Genomic DNA, 25,211 nt, shown 5'->3' with positions numbered 1-25,211 from the left:
CAGCCAATAGAGGCAGTGTGAGAGGAAGAGGCCTGTGGTTTTGGACCCAGCTTTTGTGAGTGCTAGTCTTGACTCTCCATTGGGGTGGTACAGTTGGTGACCATTGCCTGCTTTCCACCATACGGGGATGCATTGCCCCAGTTTGAGGGGATAGGTTTGATTGCTCTTAGAAGATGGGACTTGAATGCGACTATGGGTGCCTTGGGGTGAGTTTGTTGTCTGTCAGGGCCTGCTGGATTGAACTTCCTAATGTGGTGTGTTCGGAGGCTGTGTGCTGAGCCTAGTGGCCAGCTAGGCGTGGCTGAGAGCTTCCTAATGAGGCTCTAGCCTGCCAGCCTTTGAACTCTGATCCCTTTGGGATCCCTTGAAAGGGCAGGGCTGCTCAGGGAGAACAGAGGGTTAAAAAGCCCACGCCTAAGTGACCGGAGGAGCTAGCAAACAGGCAGCAAACAGGGGAGTTTTGTGCGACAGTCTAGAGCAGGAGCGGGCGAGCCAGGCACACCTAACAAACATCCTCTAAACTTAGCCAAAAACTGTCCCCCCAGCACTCCATCCCCTCCCCTGCCCATGCCAGAATAAAACCAAATGCAGGCACAGCACAGGGGACGGGAGCAATTTGTATAGCCGGGGTGCTGAGGGCCATTAAACAAATCTGTAAACCCTGGATAGGATGGAAACCACTTCAAGCCGGGGGTGCGGCAGCACCTCTAGCCCCCCTGGTTCCAGCACCTCTGGGCAGAAGTCCCATAGCAGAGTGGTGGCTGTCCAGTTTATTGTGCTGAATGCAGCATGTACAGTTCCCTGCCATGTGGGCAGGTGGCGAATGTGTGAAGTCAGGGCAAGCAACTCCTGGCCCTCAGAGACCGGATCCTGCTCTTGACACCAGTGCTGAGGGAAACACAGAGGCACATAGATGAGACTTTCCAGGACACCAGTAGCGGGTCCCACCCCTGGTTTGACAGCCTCTGTGCCGTTGGAGGATGAAAGTCTTGGGGAAGGAAAACATCCAGCTGGAGTTGAGGGAAACAATCCCCAAACTGGAACCTTCCTTCCAGATGATGCCCTGGTATCCTCTTACACTAAGAATACCTCTCTGCAGGAGGGGACCCCCGTTATTAGGAAGAGCCATTAGGAAGAGGTAATAGCAATGAGTGATTCAATTACTGGAAATACAGATAGCTGGGTTTGTGATAACTGGGAGAATGGCATGGTGACTTGCCTGCCAGGTGCAAAGGTTGCAGATCTCTTGAGAGATCTAGACAGACATGTGTGCAGTGCTAGGGAGGCTGTGGTACATGTAGGCACCAGTGACACAGGAAAAGGCAGGAGAGAGGTCCTGGGGTCCAAATTTAGGCTGCTAGGTAAGAGATTAAAGTCCAGGACCTCCATGTTAGCAGTCTCTGAAATGCTCCCAGTTTCATGTATGAGGCCAGTTAGACAGGCAGAACTGCGAGGTGTCAATGCGTGGATGAGACAATGTTGTTCAGAAGAGGGATTTAAGTTTATTAGGAACTGGGGAAACCTGGGGGAAAGGAGGTCTCAGTATAGGAAGGAGGAGCTCCACCTAAACCAAAGTAGAAACAAACTGCTGGCACGTAAAAGATCATCGAGGAGATTTTAAACAACAGCTGGGGGAAAGCTGACAGGTGTGGGAGAGCACATGGTTCCAACAGAAACATCCTTTAGTGGAGGATTTATTAAAGGGGATACTCTATATTCTAGTAAAGAGGAGAGGATGAATGTTTGGAAAGAACAGGTAGGAACTGAACAGAAACAGTTAAATGAAAGAGAGTCCCATTCAATTACATCACATGGAGACAGACAACTAAATATTGAAAAACGTTATACGTGTTTGTGTACAAATGAAAAAAATCCAAATACTAAGAGGAGTGAACTTGAATGCCTGGTATTAAATGAGGATACCGATATAATAGGCATCACGGAAACTTGGGGGAATGATGATAATCAAAGGGACACAAAGAATCCTGTGGCACCGTATAGACTAACAGACGTTTTGGAGCATGAGCTTTCGTGGGTGAATACGCACTTCGTCAGATGCATGTAGTGGAAATTTCCAGGGGCAGGTATATATATGCAGGCAAGCTAGAGATAATGAGGTGAGTTCAATCAGGGAGGATGAGGCCCTGTTCCAGCAGTTGAGGTGTGAAAACCAAGGGAGGAGAAACTGGTTTTGTAGTTGGCAAGCCATTCACAGTCTTTGTTTAATCCTGAGCTGATGGTGTCAAATTTGCAGATGAACTGAAGCTCAGCAGTTTCTCTTTGAAGTCTGGTCCTGAAGTTTTTTTGCTGCAGGACAGCCACCTTAAGGTCTGCTATAGTGTGGCCAGGGAGGTTGAAGTGTTCTCCTACAGGCTTTTATATATTGCCATTCCTAATATCTGATTTGTGTCCGTTTACCCTTTTCCGTAGCAACTGTCCAGTTTGGCCGATGTACATAGCAGAAGGGCATTGCTGGCATATGATGGCGTATATTACATTGGTGGACGTGCAGGTGAATGAACCGGTGATGGTGTGGCTGATCTGATTAGGTCCTGTGATGGTGTCGCTGGTGTAGATATGTGGGCAGAGTTGGCATCAAGGTTTGTTGCATGGATTGGTTCCTGAGCTAGAGTTACTATGGTGCGGTGTGCAGTTACTGGTGAGAATATGTTTCAGATTGGCAGGTCGTCTGTCTGGAGAGGACTGGCCTGCCACCCAAGGCCTGTGAAAGTGTGGGATCATTGTCCAGGATGGGTTGTAGATCCCTGATGATGCGTTGGAGGGGTTTTAGCTGGGGACTATATGTGGTGGCCAGTGGAGTCCTGTTGGTGTACGTCCACTTCCTAGACACCACGGTGCAAATAAGTGATGGTCACATTAACACCACCCTATACCGAAAACCTACCGACCGCTATGCCTACCTTCATGCCTCCAGCTTCCATCCTGGGCACATCACACGATCCATTGTCTACAACCAAGCACTGAGGTACAACCGCATCTGCTCTAACCCCTCAGACAGAGACCAACACCTACACAATCAACACCAAGCATTCTCAAAACTACAATACCTGCATGAGGAAATAAGGAAACAGATCAACAGAGCCAGACGTGTACCCAGAAGCCTCCTACTGCAAGACAAACCCAAGAAAAAAACCAACTGCGGTGGAGCTGCCGCAGGCGTGTCTGTGGGAGGTCCACCGGAGCCGCGGGACCAGCGGACCATCCGCAGCCACGCCTGCGGCAGCTCCACCAGAGCCACCTGCCGCCCTCCCAGCAACCAGCAGAGCGACCCTCGTGGCATGCCGCCCCAAGCATGTGCTTGGCGCGCTGTGGCCTGGAGCCGGCCCTGTATGCAGCTACTTGTTTGAGGCTGGTAAGTACCCCCCCCTCGCCCGCTTTGAGGCACCAGCGTCCCTTCTGCTGTGCAGTGCTACTGCAGGGTTTTAGTGGTGCCAAGGGTGTCAGTAGAGCTGTGCCCCTTTACCCCAGTTGAGGATCTGGCCCTTGGTGGCTTTTCGCTAATAATACAAGGCAAGTCAATGACCTGCTAAAACGAGCTGATGTTCTGCATAACTCTCACTCTGTGTCTCCTAAAAAATTGATGCTGCAAATCTGCTGCAAGTGACGCTGGGAATGGCTCCTACGCTGCGGAAGAATTCAGCAGCCTGCAGATGTGAAGCAGCTATAAAACTAGCCGTGGAAAGCTGCTTCCCTGTCAGCCTGCCAAGGTCCAAATATAGGACGTGGTGTGAGTCAAAATGAGGGAGGCCAGGAAAATAATGGGCTGTAGAGGGAGGATAATCATAGTTTGCTGCGTGAAGCTCCTTTTATCTGCAGTTCACGAGGGCTTCACAAACATTAAGTTCAGTCTCCCAACGCCCCTAGCCCTAGACAGTGGTTGTGGGTTATTGGTTCCATTTGGTTTCTCCTTGGCTGGGGTGGTTTTGTGGATCCCACGTACTTTTGGGGCTGCAGGTGAGAGCTCATGGATCAGCACAGTCTGGTTCTAGAGAAGGTCAGAGGAGATTGGACACAGTTTTTGAGTAGCGCCAACTTTGGGCCTGATTCATCATTTCCCTGCGACTATTTTAGTCATGTGTGTGACAGCCCTCTCTGGGCAGATCCATGCTGGGGACCTCCCGTGCTGAATCTGTGAGCATCTGCAGCTTGAGTTAGGGGCTGTAACAGACTCATCTCCTCTGTAAACCAGGCTCAGAGGGGGGCCTGTAATAGTGAGCTGGTTCCATTCACACCAGTGCCGGGGGGGTAGAACTTGTGACTCTGGACTAGAAATGTTCCCAATTTAACATTTTCAGACTTTAGTGAAACACAAGTCATTGGGCACAAAATAGGGGAGTAGCTGGGTGAAATGTAATGGCCTGTGATGTATGGGAGGTCAAAGCAGATGATCCCTTCTGGCCTTAAACTCGTGAATCTAGGAAAATTTGGAAAACCGCTGCCAGTTGTATTTTGCACAAGTGTAACTGATGAGATAAGATGCAGGGCAGCAGAGAACTCCTGTGTGTGCAGCTCAGTGCCAGGGCGGGATTGTGTGACCTCCCCTGTACCTCATTGGCTTCAAAGGAAGCTTTGGGTATGCAAAGAATATGGGATTGGAGTCCCTACTATTGAATCCTGCTTAACAACCAGGTAAATTAAGGCACAGAGGGGTTGTAGTTTGCCTGAGGTCACACGCAGTGTCAGGGGCAGGACTGAAACCCAGGCGTCCCTTGCTCCAGCTCCTGCATGATCTGGGATTCATTTCTGTAGGTATAAATGACCTTGTTTATAACCTCAGTTTGATGATTCAGCATTTCTGGTGTCAACACTTTACACTAATCAAAGCAGGCTGGCACCAGATTTCTGGGAGGCAGATGCACGTGGAGGTTTCAGGGGGGGGGACGTGTCTCGTAAAGGACAATGAGATTAATGAAAGGAGAAATGCTGGGTGCTCCTTGCATCAAAGCTGTGCTCTCTTCAGCCTCAAAACGAGTTCCTCCCCTCTGCAATGGCTCCAGGACCTGGAGCCTGGTGTTGTGCAATCCCCGCACCCACTGCTTGTGGGGTTGCTGTAGCCTGCCAGGAACATCGCGGTATGTGATTCAAATCTGACTCTAATCGCTTTGAATCTACTCCTGTGTGCAGGCCCATCAGTACAGACGCATGTTATTTCCCCGACTCCCTTCTCTTTTTGCCTCGGGGTAGAACATCCGACGTGCACCACCTTGCATACCGAAACCTGTCAGCCCGCCGCTTGCTAATGTACAGACGCTGCATGGGAGGCTAGATAGTCAGGCTTTGCAGCACTGCTAGTAGGTCCTTGATGATGCCGTCTTGGTACAGTATTATAAGTTTCCTCTCTGTGTGTCTGGCGATTCTGAACTGCACTCCTATAGTAACTGTGCCAGCATCATTCTTGCTTTACCTCCTGTGTGGGGCAAGGCAGTCAGGTGCTGTCCTATTGGGCATTGATATGGATTTATGTTACCACTCCCATGTATCTCTAGGCTTTCCTATGTCTCTCAGCCCCTTGCATACATTAATGGATTTACCCTCCTGGCTCCCTGTGAGGCGGGTAAGAAGTATAATGCTCCCCATTCAACGGATGGGGAAACTGAGGCAATGAGAGACTAGGGCTAACATTTCCAAAAGTGTCCAGTGATTTAAGCTGCCTCCATGTTTGTTTCCCATTTGATCTCAGATTGGTTCCCCAAAATCACTGATTACCTGAGAAAATGTCCTCCTGAGTGACTGGCCCTGGGTCATGCAGTGTGTCAGTGGCAGAATCCAGATCTCGAGAGACTCATTCAGAAGAACAGCCATACAGGGCCAGACCACTGGTCCATCTAGACCAGTATCCTGTCTTCTGACAGTGGCTGGTGCCAGAGGTTTCAGAGGGAATGAACAGAACAGGGCAATTATGAAATAATCCATCCTCTGTCATCCAGTCCCAACTTCTGGCAGTCAGAGGTTTAGGGACATCTGGAGCATGAGTTTGCATCCCTGATGGACTTATCCTCCAGAAACTTACCTAATTCTTTTTTAATCCACTTACACTTTTAGCCTTCACAACATCCCCTGGCAATGAGTTCCATAGGTTGACTGTGCGTTGTATGAAGGAGTACTTTCTTCTGTTAATTTTGAACTTGCTGCCTATTAATTTCATTGGGTGAAACGTAGTGCTTGTGTTATGTATAGAGGTAAATAACACTTACTTTCTTCACACCATTCATGATTTTATAGCTCTCTATCATATCCCCCCCTTAGTCATTTGTACACAAGCACTTATAACATTTTTCAGTATTTAGTTTTCCATCTCCATGTGATGTAATTGAACAGGACTCTCTTCATTTGACTGTTTCTCTTCAGTTCCTATCAGTAGTTTATCAACTACTATCCTCTCCTCTCTTTAGAGTATAGAGTATCCACTTTAATAAATCCTCCACTAAAGGATGTCTCTGTTGGAACCATGTGCTCTCCCGCACCTGTCAGCTTTCCCCCAGCTGTTGGTTTAAAAACTCTTCTACGAGCTTTTGATTTTTCATGCCAGCAATCTGGTTCTGTTTTGATTTAGGTGGCGCTCATCCTTCCTGTACAGGCTCCTCTTTTCCCAAAAGGTTCCCTACTTCCTAATATAATTCAGTCTCTCCTCTGAACACCATTGTCTCATTCATGCATTGAGACCCTGCAGTTTTGCCTGTCCAAACTGGCCTGTGCATGGAATTGGAAGCATTTCAGAGAATCCTACCGTGGAGATCCTGGACTTTAATCTCTAACCTAGCAGCCTAAATTTGGCCTCCCAGGACCTCTCTCCTGCCTTTCCCTATGTCACTGGTACCTACATGTACCACGACCACAGGTTCCTCCCCAGCACTTGAGAGGTTCACAGCCTTTGCCCCAGCAGGCAATTTGCCAAGCAATTCTCCCAGTCACCATTAGTCCATTTATCGATATTTCTAATAATCAAATCCCCCCACTACTGTTACCTGTCTCGTCCTAATAACAGGGGTCCTCTCCCTGAGAGGGATATCCTCACGCAAGTCCACTGTCTTAACCACAAGGCCATCCTTCCTTCTTCAGGGCTAACCCTTTGCCCTTGAAGCCAATGGGAATTTTCCATTATATTCTCTATTTCACACATTAATAAATGCTTAATGTGTAACAGTGGAATCATTACAGTTTTATTAGCCATATATAATGGTTTTCTTCTTGATATGACTTTGCACAGATTAACTAGCTAATTCCAACAACACATCAGTGTGGGGGGAATAGCGGGAGAGGGCTAAATGCCATGCCCTTGGTCACAGAGAGAGTCATTGTCAGAGCTGGGATTAGCTATCAAGGGTTCACAGTTCATTGTTCAGACCATGCTTCTCTCTCTATTAGCAGGGCCGTAACCAGGGTGGGGCGAGTGGGACAGCTGCCCATGGTGCAAACCCACGGAGGTGGACAAATGAGGTGGCGAAATGCAGAAAAAAAAACACAGCAGAGGGTGCAAATATGCTTGGTCATCCTGGGTGCTAAAATGCATAGTTACAGCTAGTTAGAATATTTTAAAATGAAAAACAGTGCTTTATTCCAGTAATGTCCACTAGGGAAGGGCCAGTTTGTGTTTGTCACACACCCCATTCCCACTCTTTAAGCTTTTGGCTGTTTGCATTTGCTGTTAGTCTAAATTCAGTGTTTTCTTCCATAGATGCCTAGATTCCAAGGCCAGAAGGGATCATTGAGATCAACCAGTCTGATCTTGTCTAACACAGGCTATAGAATTTACCCACAATAATTCCTAGAGCAGATCTTTTTGAAAAACATCCAGTCTTCTAAGTTTTAAACATTGTCAGTGATGGAGAATCCACCACAACCCTTGGTAAATTGTTTCGACGGTTAGTCTCTAATTTTGCTTTTTTATAAAATATTTTTAAAAGCTCAGTCCACTCAGTGATCCAGAGGTCAGTATTCTTTGGTCACCTCATGGGTTGTCTGTTAATAAGACAAAGCTTATAAAAGACTTAATTTGAAAACATGGAATTTAGGGCTTGATCTTCCAAGCGTCTCAATAAGTGTTGGGGCTTCCTAACATCTAACAAGATCAGGCCCTTTCTAGTGTTTTGGGACCACATTGGGGAAGCCTAGATACCTGGACTAGGAAATCAGGTTCTTGTTTCCAGTATGCAGCATATGGCTTTAGGATTTGCTGTCTCATCTGTTTCATACTGTAGCTGTCTCCTCCTGTTGTTATCTAGAATGCAATTTTTGTAACAAAACTGGAATTGAAACAAACAAGGCAGTGTTCAAACCATGGCATGGCCGCCTTTCATTACTTTACAAATATTAATATGGCACAACAATGGAGGAGAAACACACTGCAGAGGAAAAATGGAATGGTTGCTGTTGTGTCCTGGGTGCTGCATGTGCAATTTGGGCAAGAATGGCACACTGTCTGTATTATACACCATTCCAAACAAATGGTGACTACAATATTTGCACCACTGTTTACAGTTGAAATGAATTTTTTTTAATACACACTAATATTCTTTAGGAAAATGCTACAGTGGAAGAGTGGCTTATGTGAAGTTCTTGAGGAGTCTTAAAAAGACAACAGAGCATTAAAAACAACACCCGGCTCTCACAATGTTCTCAGACTGACAAAAGCAAGCACTAGCCCAGCATGCAGGGATCTCAAAGCTGCGGCCAATCTTGCACAGCATGTGCTGTAACCACCTAGCAGGATGACCAGACAGTAAACGCGAAAAATCAGGACAGGGGTGGGGGGTAATAGGAGCCTATATAAGAAAAAGACCCAACAATTGGGACTGTCCCTATAAAATCGCGGCACCTGGTCACCCTGCCAGGGGCTCAGGGAGGGAAGTGCCCCTCTGTCGCTGCCTTCGCTCCGAATTCCGTCAGGGGGCTGTGTAAACGCCAGACTTTTACAGCCATAGGGCCCTGTCCCTGCAGTCAGTGGGGGCGCAGCCTGCCGGCCGGGCCGCGCCTTTCAAACGCGCAAGTCGCGCTGTGTGCGCGGAGTCCCGCGGGTTCCGTGGCTCCGAGCGCGCCCCCCCCCGGCACGCAGGGCTCCCGCGGCCCCGCCCGTGGCTTTCCCGGGCTGCTCCCCACGCGCGGGGCCCGGGCCGGGGGCGTTAATGGGTTTGCTGACTCGGACGGGCGGCGCTGGGCCGGGGCCGGGCGGCGTGAGCGGGGTTGCCATGGCAGCAGCCAGGCCGAGCAGCCGCCGGCACTACACTGCACTGCACTACGCGGCGCGTCCCACGGGAGCGAGCCGGCGCCCCAGGGCCTCGCCGCGCTGCTAGGTAAAGGGACGGGGCGGCGGGGGGCTGCTCCGCCGGGCGGGGCGGGGCGGGGAGAGCAGAGGGCGCAGGGCTGAGCGTCCCGCCCCGCTCGGGCCGCGCTGGCTCCGGCGCGACGCGCCCCACCCCAGAGCTGCTCGCACGGCGCGTGGGGCGGGCTGGCGCGGGGCGCTGGCGGCGGCGGCGAGTCGGGGAAGCCCTGCCTGGCTGTAAGATGGCGGCATCCAGCCTGCGCCGCTGCTAGGAGCTCCGCCAGCCCCCGGCCCGGGTCCGCTTCGCGCCGCTTCGGCTTCTGCCCCGGCCCCCTGGCATGCTGCGCCCCCGCGCCCGGGTCTTGCCATCGGCGGGGAAGCGCCAGGTAAGGCTGGGCTGGAGCCCCCGAGCGGAGCGGAGCGGAGCGGCCCGGGATCGGAGCCGCCGGGCGGGGGGAGCCGGGAGCCGGGCTCGGGGCGGGCTGGCGGAGCGTGCCCGGTGTCACTCCCTGCTGTGTGACAGGCCGCTGTGCATCCTGCGTGTGGGAGCTGGGCCGGGCATTGCTCGCCTCCAGGGCCCTGCCTTGGCGAGGCACCAGCCTGTGAACCGCCGATCAAGTTTTGGTTGGGAAAACGCTGCTGACAGAAGCAGGAGCCAGGCGTGGTGCGCGGTGTTCGGGGCATCGCCTCGGTTTCAAGGCACATCGGACGGGGATGTTTGGTATGGATCACGCTTTGTCAGGTTAGCCGCCTTGGCCGTTGCTTCTGTCCAGCTAAACGTTTTGAAAAAATCCGCCTAGGCACTTGATTATCTTGTTAAACCTGAAATTATTCAGTCACTGTATTTTATTTTGCATTTTCTGATTTTTAAAAAAGCTAGGATCCAAGCTGCTGAAAGTACTGGGGACCAAATCTTCCCCTGTAAGATCTGGAGGCAGAAAATGGCATTTAGTGCTGTATTTAGGCACCCTTTTATTTCTGTTAAAACAGTGCAAACTGTTTGATGGACTCCTGTGTTACTACAATAATCAGAGAGGGCTAGGGAGAGATTTTTTTGGACTCCAATTAAGACATGCGCATTTGTTCATTCTCGCCACTGCACTGTAGTCTGCCTAGAAACAAAGAGCCCAAGCCTGGCTAAGTTGAAGTTGGCTCTGCGGTGTGGTGTTTGCATCGGTTGCTTCTAGGCAGAGTTAATTTAAGGAAGGATCTAGAGCAGTTTCTTTTCTCCAGTCTGCAGGTAGAACCTCCCGCTTGGAAGGCCAGGTCTACGCATTTCAGAAAGCATGCGGCCATGCTAGAGATGGCAACTTCTCCCATATTCACATTTTCGCCCTGCTGGTCTGACAGTTGTCAGTAGGTGTGCCTTCAGCCAGAGTTCCTCCTCTTTGCTGAATCACTGGGGAGCTATGGCTTCATGGCGCATATACTCAAAAAAGAATATCCCCAAATAGATGTTAAAAGAAAATGTAAAAGACCTGTTAACGTTAAGTCAGCTCTGGATGTAGAGTTATTTTACAGGGCTGGGGGCATTTCTCTTTGCAGCAACATTAGGTGTGATGTAGTTTCATGTTTAAAACATTTAATGGCAAAATATGAGCTGCTGTAATAAATGTCCTCTGGCGCTGAGGTAGTGAACTTGGCCTGATCTTGCTCCATGGGCCTGATCCTGCCACCCTTACTCGTGGGAGTAATACTTTCTCATACAAGTAACCCCACAAAATTCAATGCAGGATCAAAGCCTGTGTGTGCAAAGCATTGAGTAGATGTGCAGCACCATATGCGCATTTGATGTGTGTTCCGTGTTGACTAGCATTCATATGGTCAAGAGTCATGATTCATGGATTCTCCTAAAACCAGTCAGTTAAATTGCTTTGATGACATTGTTACAGGAAATTATTTATGACTACAAGAAAATACTTTTTGGTATCTGGTACTGAATTGTTCTTAGTCATTCTTTACGGCTTTCTCCTATCGACGTTGTACAGGAATAGCATGATGGGATCAGAAACTTTGGGACAAGATTAAATTACAGTGCTTGTTGGACATATAATGTGATTCTGTAATTAGAATGAGGGAATAGGCTATGCCGTGTTAAAGCTATCAAGCGTCAGACAGAGTTGAAGCAGCCTAAATCAAGTCTGATTCTGCTGGAATTATACAGTGGCAGAGGCGATACAGTTAAGTTTCCATACAGCGCTTCCCTGAGGTTGAAGAGATGGGGTTTTCCGCCCTTTGAATACTCACTGTTGGTATCCTACCAATTTAAGGTAGTACACGTCTTCCCACTGTGGAGTTTGGATGGTGCTTTATATGGCACAGTGCAGTCCTGAGAGCTGCTGGCTTGGTTACAAATGAGGGCTCAAATCCGGCTCTCACAAACTCCCAGGAAAGGGCTTTGGGCGTGATTCAGCAGTCGTCACATAGGGACCCACTCCTGCAATGCTTGCTCATTTGAAGATCGTAAAGACTGCAGGATGCTGACTCCAAACTTGTCTCCTTGTCCAATGGAATGGGAATTAGTTTGCCAAGAAAGAGATCTATGGACAAATGGAGCTTTGTTAGTAGTCTAAGCTTCAGGAATCCTGGAATCGCAGGCATCCACACTCATAGGGGTCAGACCTTCAGCTCGCTTCCTGTGTGTTGGGAAAAAGTCCATGTGGTCTAGCATGTCAGCTTGTGTTTGCTGTATGATTACATTGCTCTCTTGTTGGAACCATTGCATTATTACACACATGCAATTTGAAAATGCTTTGCAAAGCTATTATGACACTAACCATTTTACAAGTGCTAATTTCCCCTATGCTCGCGCTCTCTCCCTCTCTTTAAATGAAGCCATTTTAAATTTGTGATGGCCCAATAAAGGATGAACAGCTTCAGAGCTACTTAAGCAACAGAGTATTTCAGCCTGTTTTAATTATTGTAGGGTGCACATCTATTACATCCTGCTACTGACTTCAGATCCCCTCAGAACATTTTAAGCAGGACCCTAAACAGATTTGAAAGTCAAGGAAGAAGATGCTAAGTATTTATCTGTTCCTCCTCTCTGTGCTTCCTGGAGTATTAATACCAGTCAAGGACAATGAATACAGAGCCACCAGGTGGGTCCTTGCTTCCATCCCACCTCTCTCCATTCCCCTGAGCATTGCTTTAGAAAGCAGTGAGGGGGGTTACCATCACAAAGTAGCACTGTGAGGTTCCAGTTTCATTATTCAGCTGATCAGTTTTTCTTCATTTCCAAGTCACAAGATGATTTTCTAGGCACCAGCCTGTCAAACTCATACGGGGATCTGTTTCCCCCCCTGCTTTTGTCACCAGTAATAATGATTCTGCTGTCAGAATTTGGCTGACAGCATGACTCATGATGCCTGAGGCAGAATAAGAATCCAGCTCTCTCCCCTCTAGCTCTAGCAGTAGTAAAAATTAGCTTTAGCAGTGGGGCAGACACCTATGTGACACTCACACACGGAGCAGGGCAGATTCTGTCTTCACATGATCACTTTTTTGACCATAACCATACTCGTAGCCACATGTGGAAACCGAACCGAGTGTTAGGAATCCTGCACTAACCATTGAAATGGCAGTTGGGTGCTCGGAGGCAGGATTTGCATATATTTACATTTACAAAGGTATAGATATGAATAGAGGCTCTATTACTGTACTCTGAAAGCCCAGTCCAGACAGAAGAGAGAGCTGCCGCATCACACCGATCTGATGTCCAGCGTGCCCTCTCCCCAGATGCAACCCTCCAGCCCCCTTAATCACAAAATATGTTCTAGCAAAACATTAGAAAATTTGAAAACATGCTCTAAACGTTTTCCTGAACAAAAAAATAAGCCTAGAAGGGGGCAGGTATCCCGTTTATTGGAGAATAAGTTTTGTCTTTAGTCATGTAGACGCTCCAGAGTTCAAATCTTTTGATGTGCCCATGTGTTTTCCACAAGTAAAATTTCAGTAAGAACATTCTATAATGCTTTGGTAATTATTCCTTCTTACCTGGCAGGTAAACAAATACCTCTTACATATTTTATTTCTCTCTTTTTAATAAATGTGCTGTAGACCACCAGCCAAGGCACACACCGGTCTCTTAGCCCTCTTGCCAACATAGCTCCTGAATCAGCGTTTAGCTTAAGTGTACGCCCAGGTCCCTTGCTTCAGTGGGACTTGAGCACGTGCTCAAGGTGCTTTCCTGAATTAGTATCTAATTCGCATCCGATACATTGTGGCGGTGCAGTGGTTGTTTGTTTAAAAGGTACATGTGCTCCCATTTTTCTGGGTAAACTCCCAGAAAGGGTTGGGGTTTTACACTCAGAAGAGATGTTATATTTCCAGAGTATAACTAGTGGCTGCAAATATTTTCTTGCCCCAGCCTGATGTGAAGGACATCCGACAGGACTGATTCTTCCTCTCTCACCTTGAGTAGTACCCTGTAATTAGCACCATCGATTTAAATTGGATGTCTCACCGAGTAAGGTTCCACTCAACCTGGGTACGGGTAGCAGAATCTGGCCGTGTGCCTTTCAAAGAGCACATACAGTGATACGCAACGGAAGAACTATAGTCTTTAGGGGATGGTATTTTATGTCTAAGGGCTTCTGAACGCATAAAATCAGGGAGAATGCGCCTGTGTAATCGGATCTGTTCTTGAAAGCCTTGCAGAGGGCTGCATGCTGCAGACATAAGCTGTGTCAATAAGAACTCTATTCACTCTCTGAAAACAGCCTGTGATCCAGGTTTGATTGGCAGCCTTTCTAAGGGAGGGCCTTTTTTGAGGAAGGGCTTAGATTTTGGCGGCACTTCTGACTGACTCACTGCCTTTTCTGCCTCCCATTTATTGTTCTTTTCTCGGCGTGATAAACTTGGATTTCAGGTTTGGAGGCTTCTTGGGGGAGCAGTGGGAATTTCATGCGAGGATAACATGAGTGCAAAGAAAGTATCCTTTCTCACAATGCAGCTCCTCAGCCAAAGCAGCTTGTAGGAAAGAGAAGATGACAGATTTAGAAGAATATGAGGTAGGAGTTGAAATTGCCACGTGTGAGAGAGAACATTCATGCGTGCTACTCTGGGTGCTTTAATTACTGTATAAAGCACATGCCTTTATGAAAGTCAGATATTTTATTGTGCAGAATATATATTCATGTGCCCTCATGCACATTCTGGATGGCTTTATACAAGCTAGTGAGACACCCAGAAAAGGATTAGGAGTGTGAGGTGAGATTCTGCTCTCACCATAAATTTGGTATAACTCAGTTGGCATTACAAAACCAGAATCTGGCTCATTAATTTGTTTTTTAAACTTCAGAAAACCTGGTTCTATATTGTTAAACATTTTACTACCTGGTGTTTAACCTTCTAAAATCTTGTCGGTTATAGCTGCTTGAGCTAATAAAATAGTAGTGTAAGCCTGTACGAAAGCAGGATTTTAAATGCAATGTTGAATTAAAAGGGTTTAGTTTGGTGTGTGCAGTCTGCGTAAATTGCAGCTTTTGTTGCCAACGCGAACGTTTGTTCTAGTGAGCATATGAAGCCAATATATTTGGCATTCAATAAGGGCCTTTTGCAGAAGGGACACTCGCAATGTTGACAACACTCCTGACTTTTATTGCAAGCCTTGTGATCTGTTCGGTGTTTTTCTGAAAGCCCCAGCTCCTGGAGTCAAATGATTGAGTGAGAAACTCAACTTTTGTGTTTTTTTTTGTTTGTTTTTTTTAAAAAAAGAGAGAGAGTTTCTAGCCCTTGTGGTTGCAGAGAAAAGCTTGAAAATGTGACCAGTGTAACTTAACGCTCAAAACCAAACTGCAAAGAAAAGGACCCAAAGTTATTTTAAAAAAAAAATCATGATTTTTTTAAGCCAACTTCATGACTAGTTGAAGCCTAACTCATGAATTTAAATGCTTGGGGTTGGCAGGGCTGGTACTGTTACGAAAAGCTCAGCTCTGTTCTCAGATATGCCCATACTGAGTCAGTGGGCTGGATCCTCAGCTGCTGTAAATCCGAGTGCGTAGAAGCTAGTCGAGTTCTCTCCCTTTGCACCAGCTGAGAATCTGGTGAGATTTGCACCGTTCTTTCTGAAGAATTTAGCCTCCCAGTTTGTTTGCCTGTTTCTCTCCAGTGATTTTTATTTATTAAACATCCAACCCTGCTCTGATGGACATCAGTATCAAATTCCTATCTGCGTCAGCGGGAGCAGGATTGGGCCCTAAGAAAACAGCGTGCAAAACAGTCGGGGCAGTCATGAACTGTGACAAGCAATGACAGGAAATGCTGGTTTCTCTGCTCTGGCTCATAACTCGGTGGGGCCACAGCTGGGTAATTTGTGTTTACTTCCTGTTCCCAATCTGTTTGGGTCAAAAGCAGCAGTGTTTTTCCATATAAAGATGTTTGGCTTTATTCTGCAAGGCAGCAATAAATCTGACACCAAGTACAACATGTTTCTTACATTTCAGAGTCTCTTCTAATGCAGCCACTGACTTTAGTTTGGACGGTGAAGCCTCTGTTTGTGCTTTTAGAGGGCCAGGGTTGCACTAGCATTTTTAAACATCAGAAAGCTGAATATTTTCATTTAAAAGCCTTTTAAATCACAGTAGAAGCAGGCTGGGCTTTAGCCACAGCGTTTAAAAGGGACTCGGAAGGTCTCCTTTCCATTCCTGACTTTGCTTTGGGCTCCCTGAGAGATGGTGCACAAGCCCCATGGGGATAATACTTCCTTGGTTCATGGGACTTAATTCATTAATATTTGTGAAGTGTGGACAGTGGTATCAAAGTGCAGAGGCTTACATCATAATGGGCCAAACTGTGCGGTCTCACCAAGCAAAGCTCCTGTTGGCCCATGGCTGTTTTTCTGATCAGTTGATGGATTGGTCATTAAAGTAGTAATAAAGCTTGGAATGCTGAGAGAGAAAATTTCCAAGATTTTTTGACAGGGAAACTTCCCCGGGCAGATGAAGAACATCACGCGATAACTCTTCTTAAATTCTCTCTCTCTCTAAAAATATGTTAAACCAAAAATTGTACAGTACCCTAACTCCCTTTGAGATCTTCTTGGGATATGCACCCTAACCAGATAGAGAACTCTCTCGACGCAGGACCTGACTGAATAATAATTGGTTTGGAGGACTTTTCTGAGGCGGCACCATCAAGAATGATAGGCCCAAAATTTAAACTGACTTGAATAGTTGTTCATGTCTCACTGATCATGAAACACAAACCTTCCAAAGAGATGGTTGTGCCTTTGTTAAAATCCCAACTTCTCACCTGGGTGACCTCGGTTCTGGTCAGAATTGTCAAATTTTTAAATTTAAACAAAGAAAAAAATGTAGACATTTAAAATTTCAGCTGCAAAATATTCTTCATCGATATATTTTCTTGTTTTTTTCTTTTTTAACCTTGTATTTTTCTAAATTCTGGGTTCTTCCCATGCCTGACGCAACTAAAAACCAACCTGGGCTTGCCAGTCAGTTTCACTCCACAGTTCCTGATATTAATTGTTACATTAGTTGAGGTCCAGAACTTTTAGTCATACAACATCCCTATCCCGCCTGAAAGCCCACTTACAAGTCCAGGCAGTCTCAGTGGCAGGCAGGGAGGCATTGGTTGGCATTCCTCCACTTGTTGGATGCAGTCCAAAGTCTGTGCTGCCAGATCCGGTTGCTATGTGCATCTGCCTGGTCCAGCTCTGCCTCTGCTGGTCTGGTTGGGTCTTGTGAAGTTAGCTGCACACCATTACTATTCCAGCCTCATCCACTCCCGCAGAATGTCTGTCCATGGCGTTCAGAATCGCCTAGTGGTGGGGGAGAGGGCCCTTGGATAGAGAGCCCACTCCCAGCAGTAGAGTGCCCCCTTAAATCTGGGCACAAAACAGCTTTCCCATCCCATGAGAATTTTTGAGATTTTGAATTTTTTTCCCATCTTGAACTGGGATGGAAAGTTGAAACCTCTAAAACTTTCATAAATGAAAATCTGAAAAAAAAAAAAAAAATTCTGGTTGGGTCAATTTGAACTTCTGGTTTGTTTTTGACTTTTTTTTTAAATCCTTATAAATTAACTTAAATATCAAACCAAAAAGTATTTGGACCTGAAAAATGGAACACTTTCCTTTTACTTTTTTCCTCTAGCTATTTTCCACAATGAGCAATTAATCAAAAATGACCCTTTCCCATAAACAGTTTTGGTTTTGACAAATTGGCGTTTGTGATGGAAAAAATATTCATTGAAAAATTCCTGCTGAATTCTACACCTGGGCTCTCGGACAGATCCCTCAACCCTGCCCATGTTCAGCTTGAGGCCCATGCCCAAGCCAGAGTCTGCTCCCTGTACAGTCAGGGTGACCCAGGGCATAGCTAGTACAAGTCCTGGGCCCTTTTGAGAGTACACCCTCAATCACAATCTATTATCATTTATCAATCAGAACACAGACAAATTCCAACTAAAGCAACCCTAACCCAGCATGTGGAGCTGTGGGTATGCAACATTCTAACTCATGTAAATGAGGCTGGCCAAAGCAGGCTTTCCTCCTTTTCTCCTAGAGAGAGGAGAGAGACTTTCACTTGGGTGGGGAGCTGCAGTGATGCAAGACTTTTCCAAGCATGCTGGTTCTGCACCTGCCAGTCTTAGGAGGGAGAGAGGAGTCCTAGTAAGCTCACCAAGATCCTCCCGGTTGCAGAGCAAAGAATTGACTACAAAGCTGCCACGTGTCATTTAAAATTTGCCTTTGGAGTCCACGTGCCCCTGCCTGATAATCTAGGTGCGATAGCTGCAACCCCCTACTGACACAAGTAGGCCTGTCTCATGAAACTAGTTCCACTGATGTCATGTGAGTAGGGATTTACAGGACTAGGGTTCTGCAAGAGGTGGCATCAGTACCACAGACACAATGTGCAGTACTTTGGGCTCAAATGTGACAGTTAGAATGATGATTCTGTTAAGTGATAGCATATCAGTTTTTTGCCATATGTATGGTGGAAAGATATGATTGTAAAAGGAACCTGAAATCTATTTAGAGGCACAGGACAGTCTTTGGTAGGTCTAGTAATTGTCTTATTTGCTTGCTGTACGGTGCCATATAGTCAGATTTCAACTTAAAAGCAACCAGTATTTGCTGCCAAGGAGACATTGGGATTTGTAAACTCAGCCCGGCAATGGGATTTGTAATTGACTGTATCCTGACTTCCTACGTCAGATGGAAACAGGGCTCGATGCCATTGTAAAATACAGAAACCACTGGAATTGGAAACAGACTCTAACTGAGGGTGCAGTTCATGGCCTGCCACCTGCTGAAGGCCAGGTGACAAATAGCCAAAAAGGAGGGGGACACGCAAATTATTAATACCGGAAACCTAAATTGCTGGAGTAGTCCTCCTCTGTGTGTAAGTGTCTGTGGATGACTGCATTTTGTTTGTTTCAGATGTAAATTATTTCCAGCAGTAAGAGTGAGGGGGAACCATATTTGTGCAGAACGTGGTTACTAGGGCTAGAATGCATGTCTCTGGAAAAGAGAGACAGTTGAGAAGGTGGATCAATGTTGATTGCTCCTCTGATGTGCTGAGTGCTCTCAGTTTCCATTGACTTCAGCAAGATTTAAGGGTGCTCAGGAGCTGATGGAATGCTCCGCGCAGGGCAGGATCAAGCTGTTATTGACAGTGGTTCCATTCCTTGCAGGCTAGTGTTGTGGTGTTTTTTTTTTTTTAAATTAGAAATCATAAAACAATGCCACTAGTGTAGTAACTTATTGATTAATAAGCACAGTGCTTAATGTAGCTGGAAGCTGGAGCTGCAAGAAGGTCAAATACCTTTTTATCGGCAATTAATGTACATTTGAAACGGATGCAATGGACAGCTTAGCAGCTATGGGACTGATCCTGAATTATTGCAGTCAGTCTGATCTGAACTGGCTCCGCCGTGGCCTGTTCACAAATAATTGTCCACACAGCCCTGTACTATAGGCTTCCAAATGTATTTGCTTGCCTGTCCTTGCTTTGTCGATCCCTCAGTGTGTATCATTCGAGTAGACAGCTCTGGCCATGTGGAGCCCCTTTGATTTCTTTAGGGCTCTGCACTGGGGCAGCAGTCCACCCAGAGACATGGGATCGAGATCCTAACTTGGTATGCCCCGCTCTGCAGGTTTGTGTGCAATGCAGTCACACAGTATAACTGTCCCAGCTCAGGTTCTTTCTGGATGGAAATGAGTGTGGGAAGGTTTAGTGGGAATAGTTATGATTTTTTTTTCAGCTGCAAACACCTGTGGTTGGTTTTCTTGATGTCCTTCATTTAAGCACTCTGGGATGCTCAGTAGAATGCAGGCTGGTGGGATTACCGCTTCAATTTGGGACCTTCCTATCATGAAATGTTAAAACTAATTTTTCCTTTAAAAAGAAAATCTGCATTTCTGGGCGTGACTTTACTGCTCTCACTACACTACACTCCATGTTCACTGCAGTTCACTGATGTCAACTTTCACATGAGTAATTCCCAGGGGGTTAATGTGGAGATAACTAGGTTCTTGACTTTCACCACTAGTGACCTGGACTTACAATCTGCTTTCAGTCATAAGTGAAATGAGTTTGTGGTCTCAGCTGAGCCGCTGTTTGACGCTTGTGTGTTACAGAATGACCATGCTTATATATATATAGAGAGAGATAAAAAAAAACCTGGGACTGGATTTCACTCTGTGGCAGGGCCTTTCAGTTTGTCTTGCAGTGAGTAAAGAGATGATGGTGGCACTGCCTGCTTTCCAGCTTGATGGATATAAATTTTTATGAGAACTTGTTTTTAGAAAGTCATGTGGCAAATGCTCCTGAAGGAGAAGAGAGGACCTGGATTGAAATGCAAGTGGAAATAGTTTAAATTAAACAATTCCAGAGCGCCAAGAACAGAAGTTCCCCTGCAGTGTTTCTGATAAAGAGGGTGTCATTGTGGTAGTGTCTGAGACTTAGATAATGAAACTGATGATAAATAAAAGTGAAACTCGAATGGAATGCAGACACTTGAATATTCTAAATAGTAAAAGTACATTAGATGTTAATATAAGTGTTACTAGCAGTTCCATACCATTGATAAGGATATCTGTTTTTAAAGTATAAACTCTTTAACTAGATATTTTCCCTTTTTAATGTGGAACTGTATTAATGAGTCGATGTTGTTCCCATTCCCTGACCTCTGTCTTTTAGATTGTGAGCTCCCCAGAGCACACTCTGTCCTTATATTTTTATAAAGCATCTGGCAAGTAAGTGGTGCTACCATAAATAAATAATAGATTAATGTAGCCTTCATTTGCTTAGTAAGGGATCAGTCCTTTCCAAGCAAACCAGTCATTGAAGTGGTGGGTCACGCCTTCAGTTTGACATCTGGACATATTAGTATTTTTAAGCTCATTTAAAATTGTGACTTTTCCTGGATTTTTCCAAATGGAATCTCAAGTGAGTGATTTCAGAGAGCAAGTCTATTGAATCCGATGAGCAAAGGGCTGGGACAGGGATTACTGGCATCTAATGTGTTTGCTGACGCAGAGCAGATTTCTTGCAGAAATACCAGCTGGGAAATAAGGCTCAAACAACCCTGGTGCAGTAATGATAGGAGGGTTGCTGGTGATTTGTTGGGGAAACAGGCCAGGACTGACCTTGGGATTCTTGCTGCTTGAGAGAGCAGGGATGAGGATTCTCACAAGTATGTGCAGTTCTAATGTGTGGAGCACATGGACATGTTTGGGGGCAACACGGAACACCTTCAGCTAGGAGCATTGTCGCTATAGTGCAGCTTATTTTCTGCAGGAAAGGACCCATAGTTCTTGACAGTAATTGTTTGCGTTGTTGTAGTTTATTTAGATGTATGCAGAAGATCCAGGCACCCATAAAGAGAGCTGAAAATGAAAGGGAGAATTAAAACATGAAATCTGCTTGATCATGACCCGAATCTGCTAATCACAGCCTTGCAGAAGTGAGGGAGTGTAGAGCTACATGTTAGTCAGGGTTAGGCAGAGGGCAGGCTGTGATCATCTGCTTGAGACATCTTCTTTATGGAAGAAACAAACATTCCCCTCACCTCCCAGTGTTAGAGCTTATAAATCCAGACTGCCAAAGAAACTTGATTACAAATAACGACTTTGCCTTTAATAGACACTGAGCCCCATGGTATGTGGCATTGCTGCACATGTAGCGTGTAAAAAAGGACACTACATTAACCCCTGGTTTTGATAACCCTTGTAAGGGAAACATGACTGCTTCAGGCCCTAATTCACAAAAACATGTAAGCACATGCCTAAATCCCACTGAACTCAAGAGATATTGGTACATGCTTAAGTGCTTTCCTAAATCAGGGCTTAATTTAAATGTATCTTTGTGGATTTAGATTAGAGCTTTTTATTGAATTTTGGGTGTGATTCGGATAGCTTTTATTCTTTAACCGAAGGATTTAACTTCCTGGTGTTCTTTAGAGCCCATTTAATTTGACTTTGACAGGGTGTCTGTTTCCATATAAAAATTGTATCTTAATAAGATCCTTGACTAATGTCATGCCAATGGTTCTCTTACATCTTACACTTTGTGTCTTTATTAATTCCACATTGCTGCAATGTTACAGGGAAGATGTGCCATGCTATATAACTATTTTCCTGCTTAAAATGGTACCAGAAGTACTTTAACACTCCATTTGAATCAGCTTCTCAGCTGGTCTGAATAGATGGGGCCCTGTTGACTTGATGGAACTATGTTGATTTATACCAGTTGAGGATCTGGCCTTTATCTTGTCCGTTAACCTTCCAAAATACCAAGCACAAGCCCACCTAAAGGATTGATTGACTGAACACATGGAGGGCCTGAACCAAAGCTCACTGAAGACTCCTATTAGGTTCAATGGGCATTGGATCCGGCCTCCCTGCTCACACCCGCTTTTTTTTTTAAGGTTATATATATTTTAAGAGAGCTGATCTGAAAAATGTAACTGCACAACAGATAGTTTAAAAGTTCATCACATGGGGGCCCTATATACAGTTTACCCAGTTATGCAATTTTTAGACACGGTTTCCTCTCCCTCCTCGCATATCCACATACATCACCACTGAAAAACTGGTCTGAGAAATGCCTGGCTTACTATTGTGTATTAAGTTTTGCTGCTATCCTGTCTTCTTAGAACCAGAGCCAATGACATCTCACTGGTTAGATAGATATCTCATTTGTTCATTGATAATTCCACTGCTTTATTACTTATATTATTAGAGTGCCTAGGAATCCCAGTCATGGGCCAGTTCCCATTCTGCTAGGCCTTGTTCAGACACAGAACAGAAAGAAGGCCCCTGTCCCAAGGAGTTTACAGTCTAAGTAGAAGACACAAGACAACAGATGGATACAGACAGCCAGAGGACAACAAGGAAACAATGAACAATATTGGTCAGTGCGCTGGGCAATGGTTTATCAGACTGGTGGCCCAACTGCTGTTAAAGCATTACAGCAAAAGCAAGTTTTAAGGAGGGATTTGTAGGATAATGAAGTAGCATTGCAGATGTTTGCACGGAGTTCTTCATGGCTGTTAGGGGCAGTGAAAGTGCTTGTTTGAAAATATAACAAGAGGGTGATGAAGATGGGTGCTGACATCACGGTCCTGAATGAGGTTTAATAGGTGGGTCAGGATAGCCTGTGGAAGGCCTTGGGAGTGAAGACAAGCGGTATGTGTTTGATGTGATAGAGAAGAGGGAGCCAAGGGAGAGATACAAAGAAAGGAAAGATATGGTGAAAGTGGTGAGTAAGGAGAGGAATCTTCGCAGCACCATTCTGAATGAATATTGCACTGGGCAAGGCCAGGGGAAAGGATGTTGTAATCCAGATGAGTGATGATGAGGCCTCATAAGGAGTTACCGCAGTAGCTGGTCACACAGTGCTTTGTATTTCGATCAGGTTCACTGATATCCTGACTCCTCGTTGCAGAATGAATGACCTCTTGGTGAAGTTAGATGGATGAACTTGAGACATGTTTTCAGCATGGTGCCAGGGCTATGGATGGGAAACTCCCAGGATTGTTCACCATTACCTGTGCTTTGTGGCAGGAATTTACCTCACAGGCTCCCAAGCGAAAATTCTTGTTTGCTTTTTCTCTCTCCAGATGCAACAGAAAAATTATTATATAGTAAATAAATAAAGAGTGGGAGGTTCTAAGAGAGTCCTTAATCAACAAACAGCGGTGTTTGTACAGTATGATCAAAAGAGAGCCTGGGAACTCTGGCAGCTGGAGGAGAGAGTTTTAGCTTAGACAAGCCTGGGCTGGAGTCCCTGTGTATTGTCTATGCCCTTAAGCACATGAGGATTAAGCACGCAGTAAAAGAACAGGGTCAGGTCTAGACCAAGAAGTAGACTGTGGAATCCAGCCAAAAGTGTAAGTAAGATTTTTCTGTAACAGCATCCTAGATGTGACAGTTCTGTTGGACTTAGCTGAAAAGAGGCTGACATCTGTAAGTCAGGCATGATTGGAAAGGAAAATGAGTGGAGCATAGCTGCATAAGGTAAAGAGGAGTTAAAGGGAACTGCCAGGGTGGTGCACGTAGCCCTGGCTTTCATAGTTTGGCACCGGATTGGAAATCTCTGCCTTCACTTGAGAATTTGGAGCCCTTGCAACCATCTTCACTGTTTCCCCCACATCCTTCATTGGGCCTCCCAAGTGCCTGCAGCCTCTCCTAGCTTTTCTGTTGTTCCCCTGTGCAGCTCTCAGTGCAGCTCTCCTGCTACGAAGACTGTTCCCCACGCTCCTGAAATGCCTGGCTTTTTGGACAAAAGTCTTTGAGTTCAGTTTTGGCCAGTTCTGTTAAAGGCCTTTCACTGTGCGCAAGCTAGTAGCCTGTACCGCTAAGGATTAAATGCCTCCGACCATGTCCAAAAATGTTCCTCTGTTTGCTTTGCCCGTTTGCTGCCTGGTTTGTGCCATGTTGGCTGCTGATCCCTGTTAAAGAATGTGTTTCATCAATACCAGAAGAATAAAAAAGTAAACCATGACACTCCTGGGGGAGTGTCACCTACTGTTTGTAGTTAAAGCTTCAGGCCAGAAAGCAAAGATATGAAACAACCTTACTGCAGCACCCTTTTTCTTACCCAGAGCCTTCCAGCTGATTTCAAAAGGGCATTACTAAGGAGGTCAGATTCATTATTCCCATTCTACACATGGGGAAACTGAGGCACAGAGAGATGAAATGACGTGTCCAAATTGTCATACCTTTTAAAGAAGCGCTCTGCTGGTCCAGAAGCCCATTGTATTGATCGGAACCATACTTGCCCACCTTTGTAAAGTGCTTTTAGGTGTGTGAATGGAAATACTATGTAAATTTGATTATTGTGTTTTATTTCTTTGAAAATTTTCCGTAAAGGCATTTTTTAACAGAAAACATTTTATTGATTCAACGAGAATTTTGCAAAAAATGTCCATTTTCTTCCAAATTTGGCAGGATTTATCAAAAAACTGGTAATCAAAAAAATGAACTTCAGCCCTTGCATAACTAGGAAAAATTACACTTCACTTCACTGGTCCAAATTCATCTCTGTTGTTTCTCCAGTTCAGTAATTGGAGTTACACCAGGACTGGATGTGGCCCTTTGCATCTATTGAGTATGAAAATCTAATTTTAAATCCTGCCAGAGACTGCTTCTATTTATGTAAGATATATAATCTGCATACCCTGTGTCATCAAGTATACGCCACTAAGTTCTAAGTGGAGAATTTGTCTGATTAAAGGCATTGACGGGATGAGATCTGTTTGCTTGAGAGAGCTGTGCTACAGTGTTGTTCAAGTGCAAGCATCCTCTCCAGTTCAGTAACGCTGGTGGTTGCAATGGCTGTTCATATCAAACCATTCATAATTTTTATACTTGAGAAATAACAGTAGCATAAATGCTGATAGTCCTGCCGAGAGTTCTGGGCCTCTCCATCAAGAGACTAGTGATCTCGTGAGAACAAATGAT

General features: G+C 45.7%; 1 protein-coding gene across 3 annotated transcripts in view; it reads left to right on the top strand.

Annotated features, from left to right (window-relative positions):
• The first annotated feature begins 9,493 nt into the window (after positions 1-9,493).
• The window catches only part of MBNL3 (muscleblind like splicing regulator 3), a 115,126-nt gene continuing 99,408 nt past the window's right edge, over positions 9,494-25,211 (top strand). For 2 of the 3 annotated variants that reach the window (XM_050965285.1, XM_050965283.1), the window contains exon 1: positions 9,494-9,666. The gene's annotated coding sequence lies outside the window, so the exon portion shown is untranslated. The remainder of the gene's footprint in view (positions 9,667-25,211) is intronic. The other variant, XM_050965286.1, reaches the window with a different exon arrangement.

Source organism: Gopherus flavomarginatus, chromosome 8 (assembly GCF_025201925.1).
Source record: "Gopherus flavomarginatus isolate rGopFla2 chromosome 8, rGopFla2.mat.asm, whole genome shotgun sequence".
In the NCBI taxonomy this organism is placed as follows: Eukaryota; Metazoa; Chordata; order Testudines; family Testudinidae; genus Gopherus; species Gopherus flavomarginatus.
Note: the sequence above shows the minus strand (reverse complement) of the source record. Positions and strands in the feature narration are given on the sequence as shown.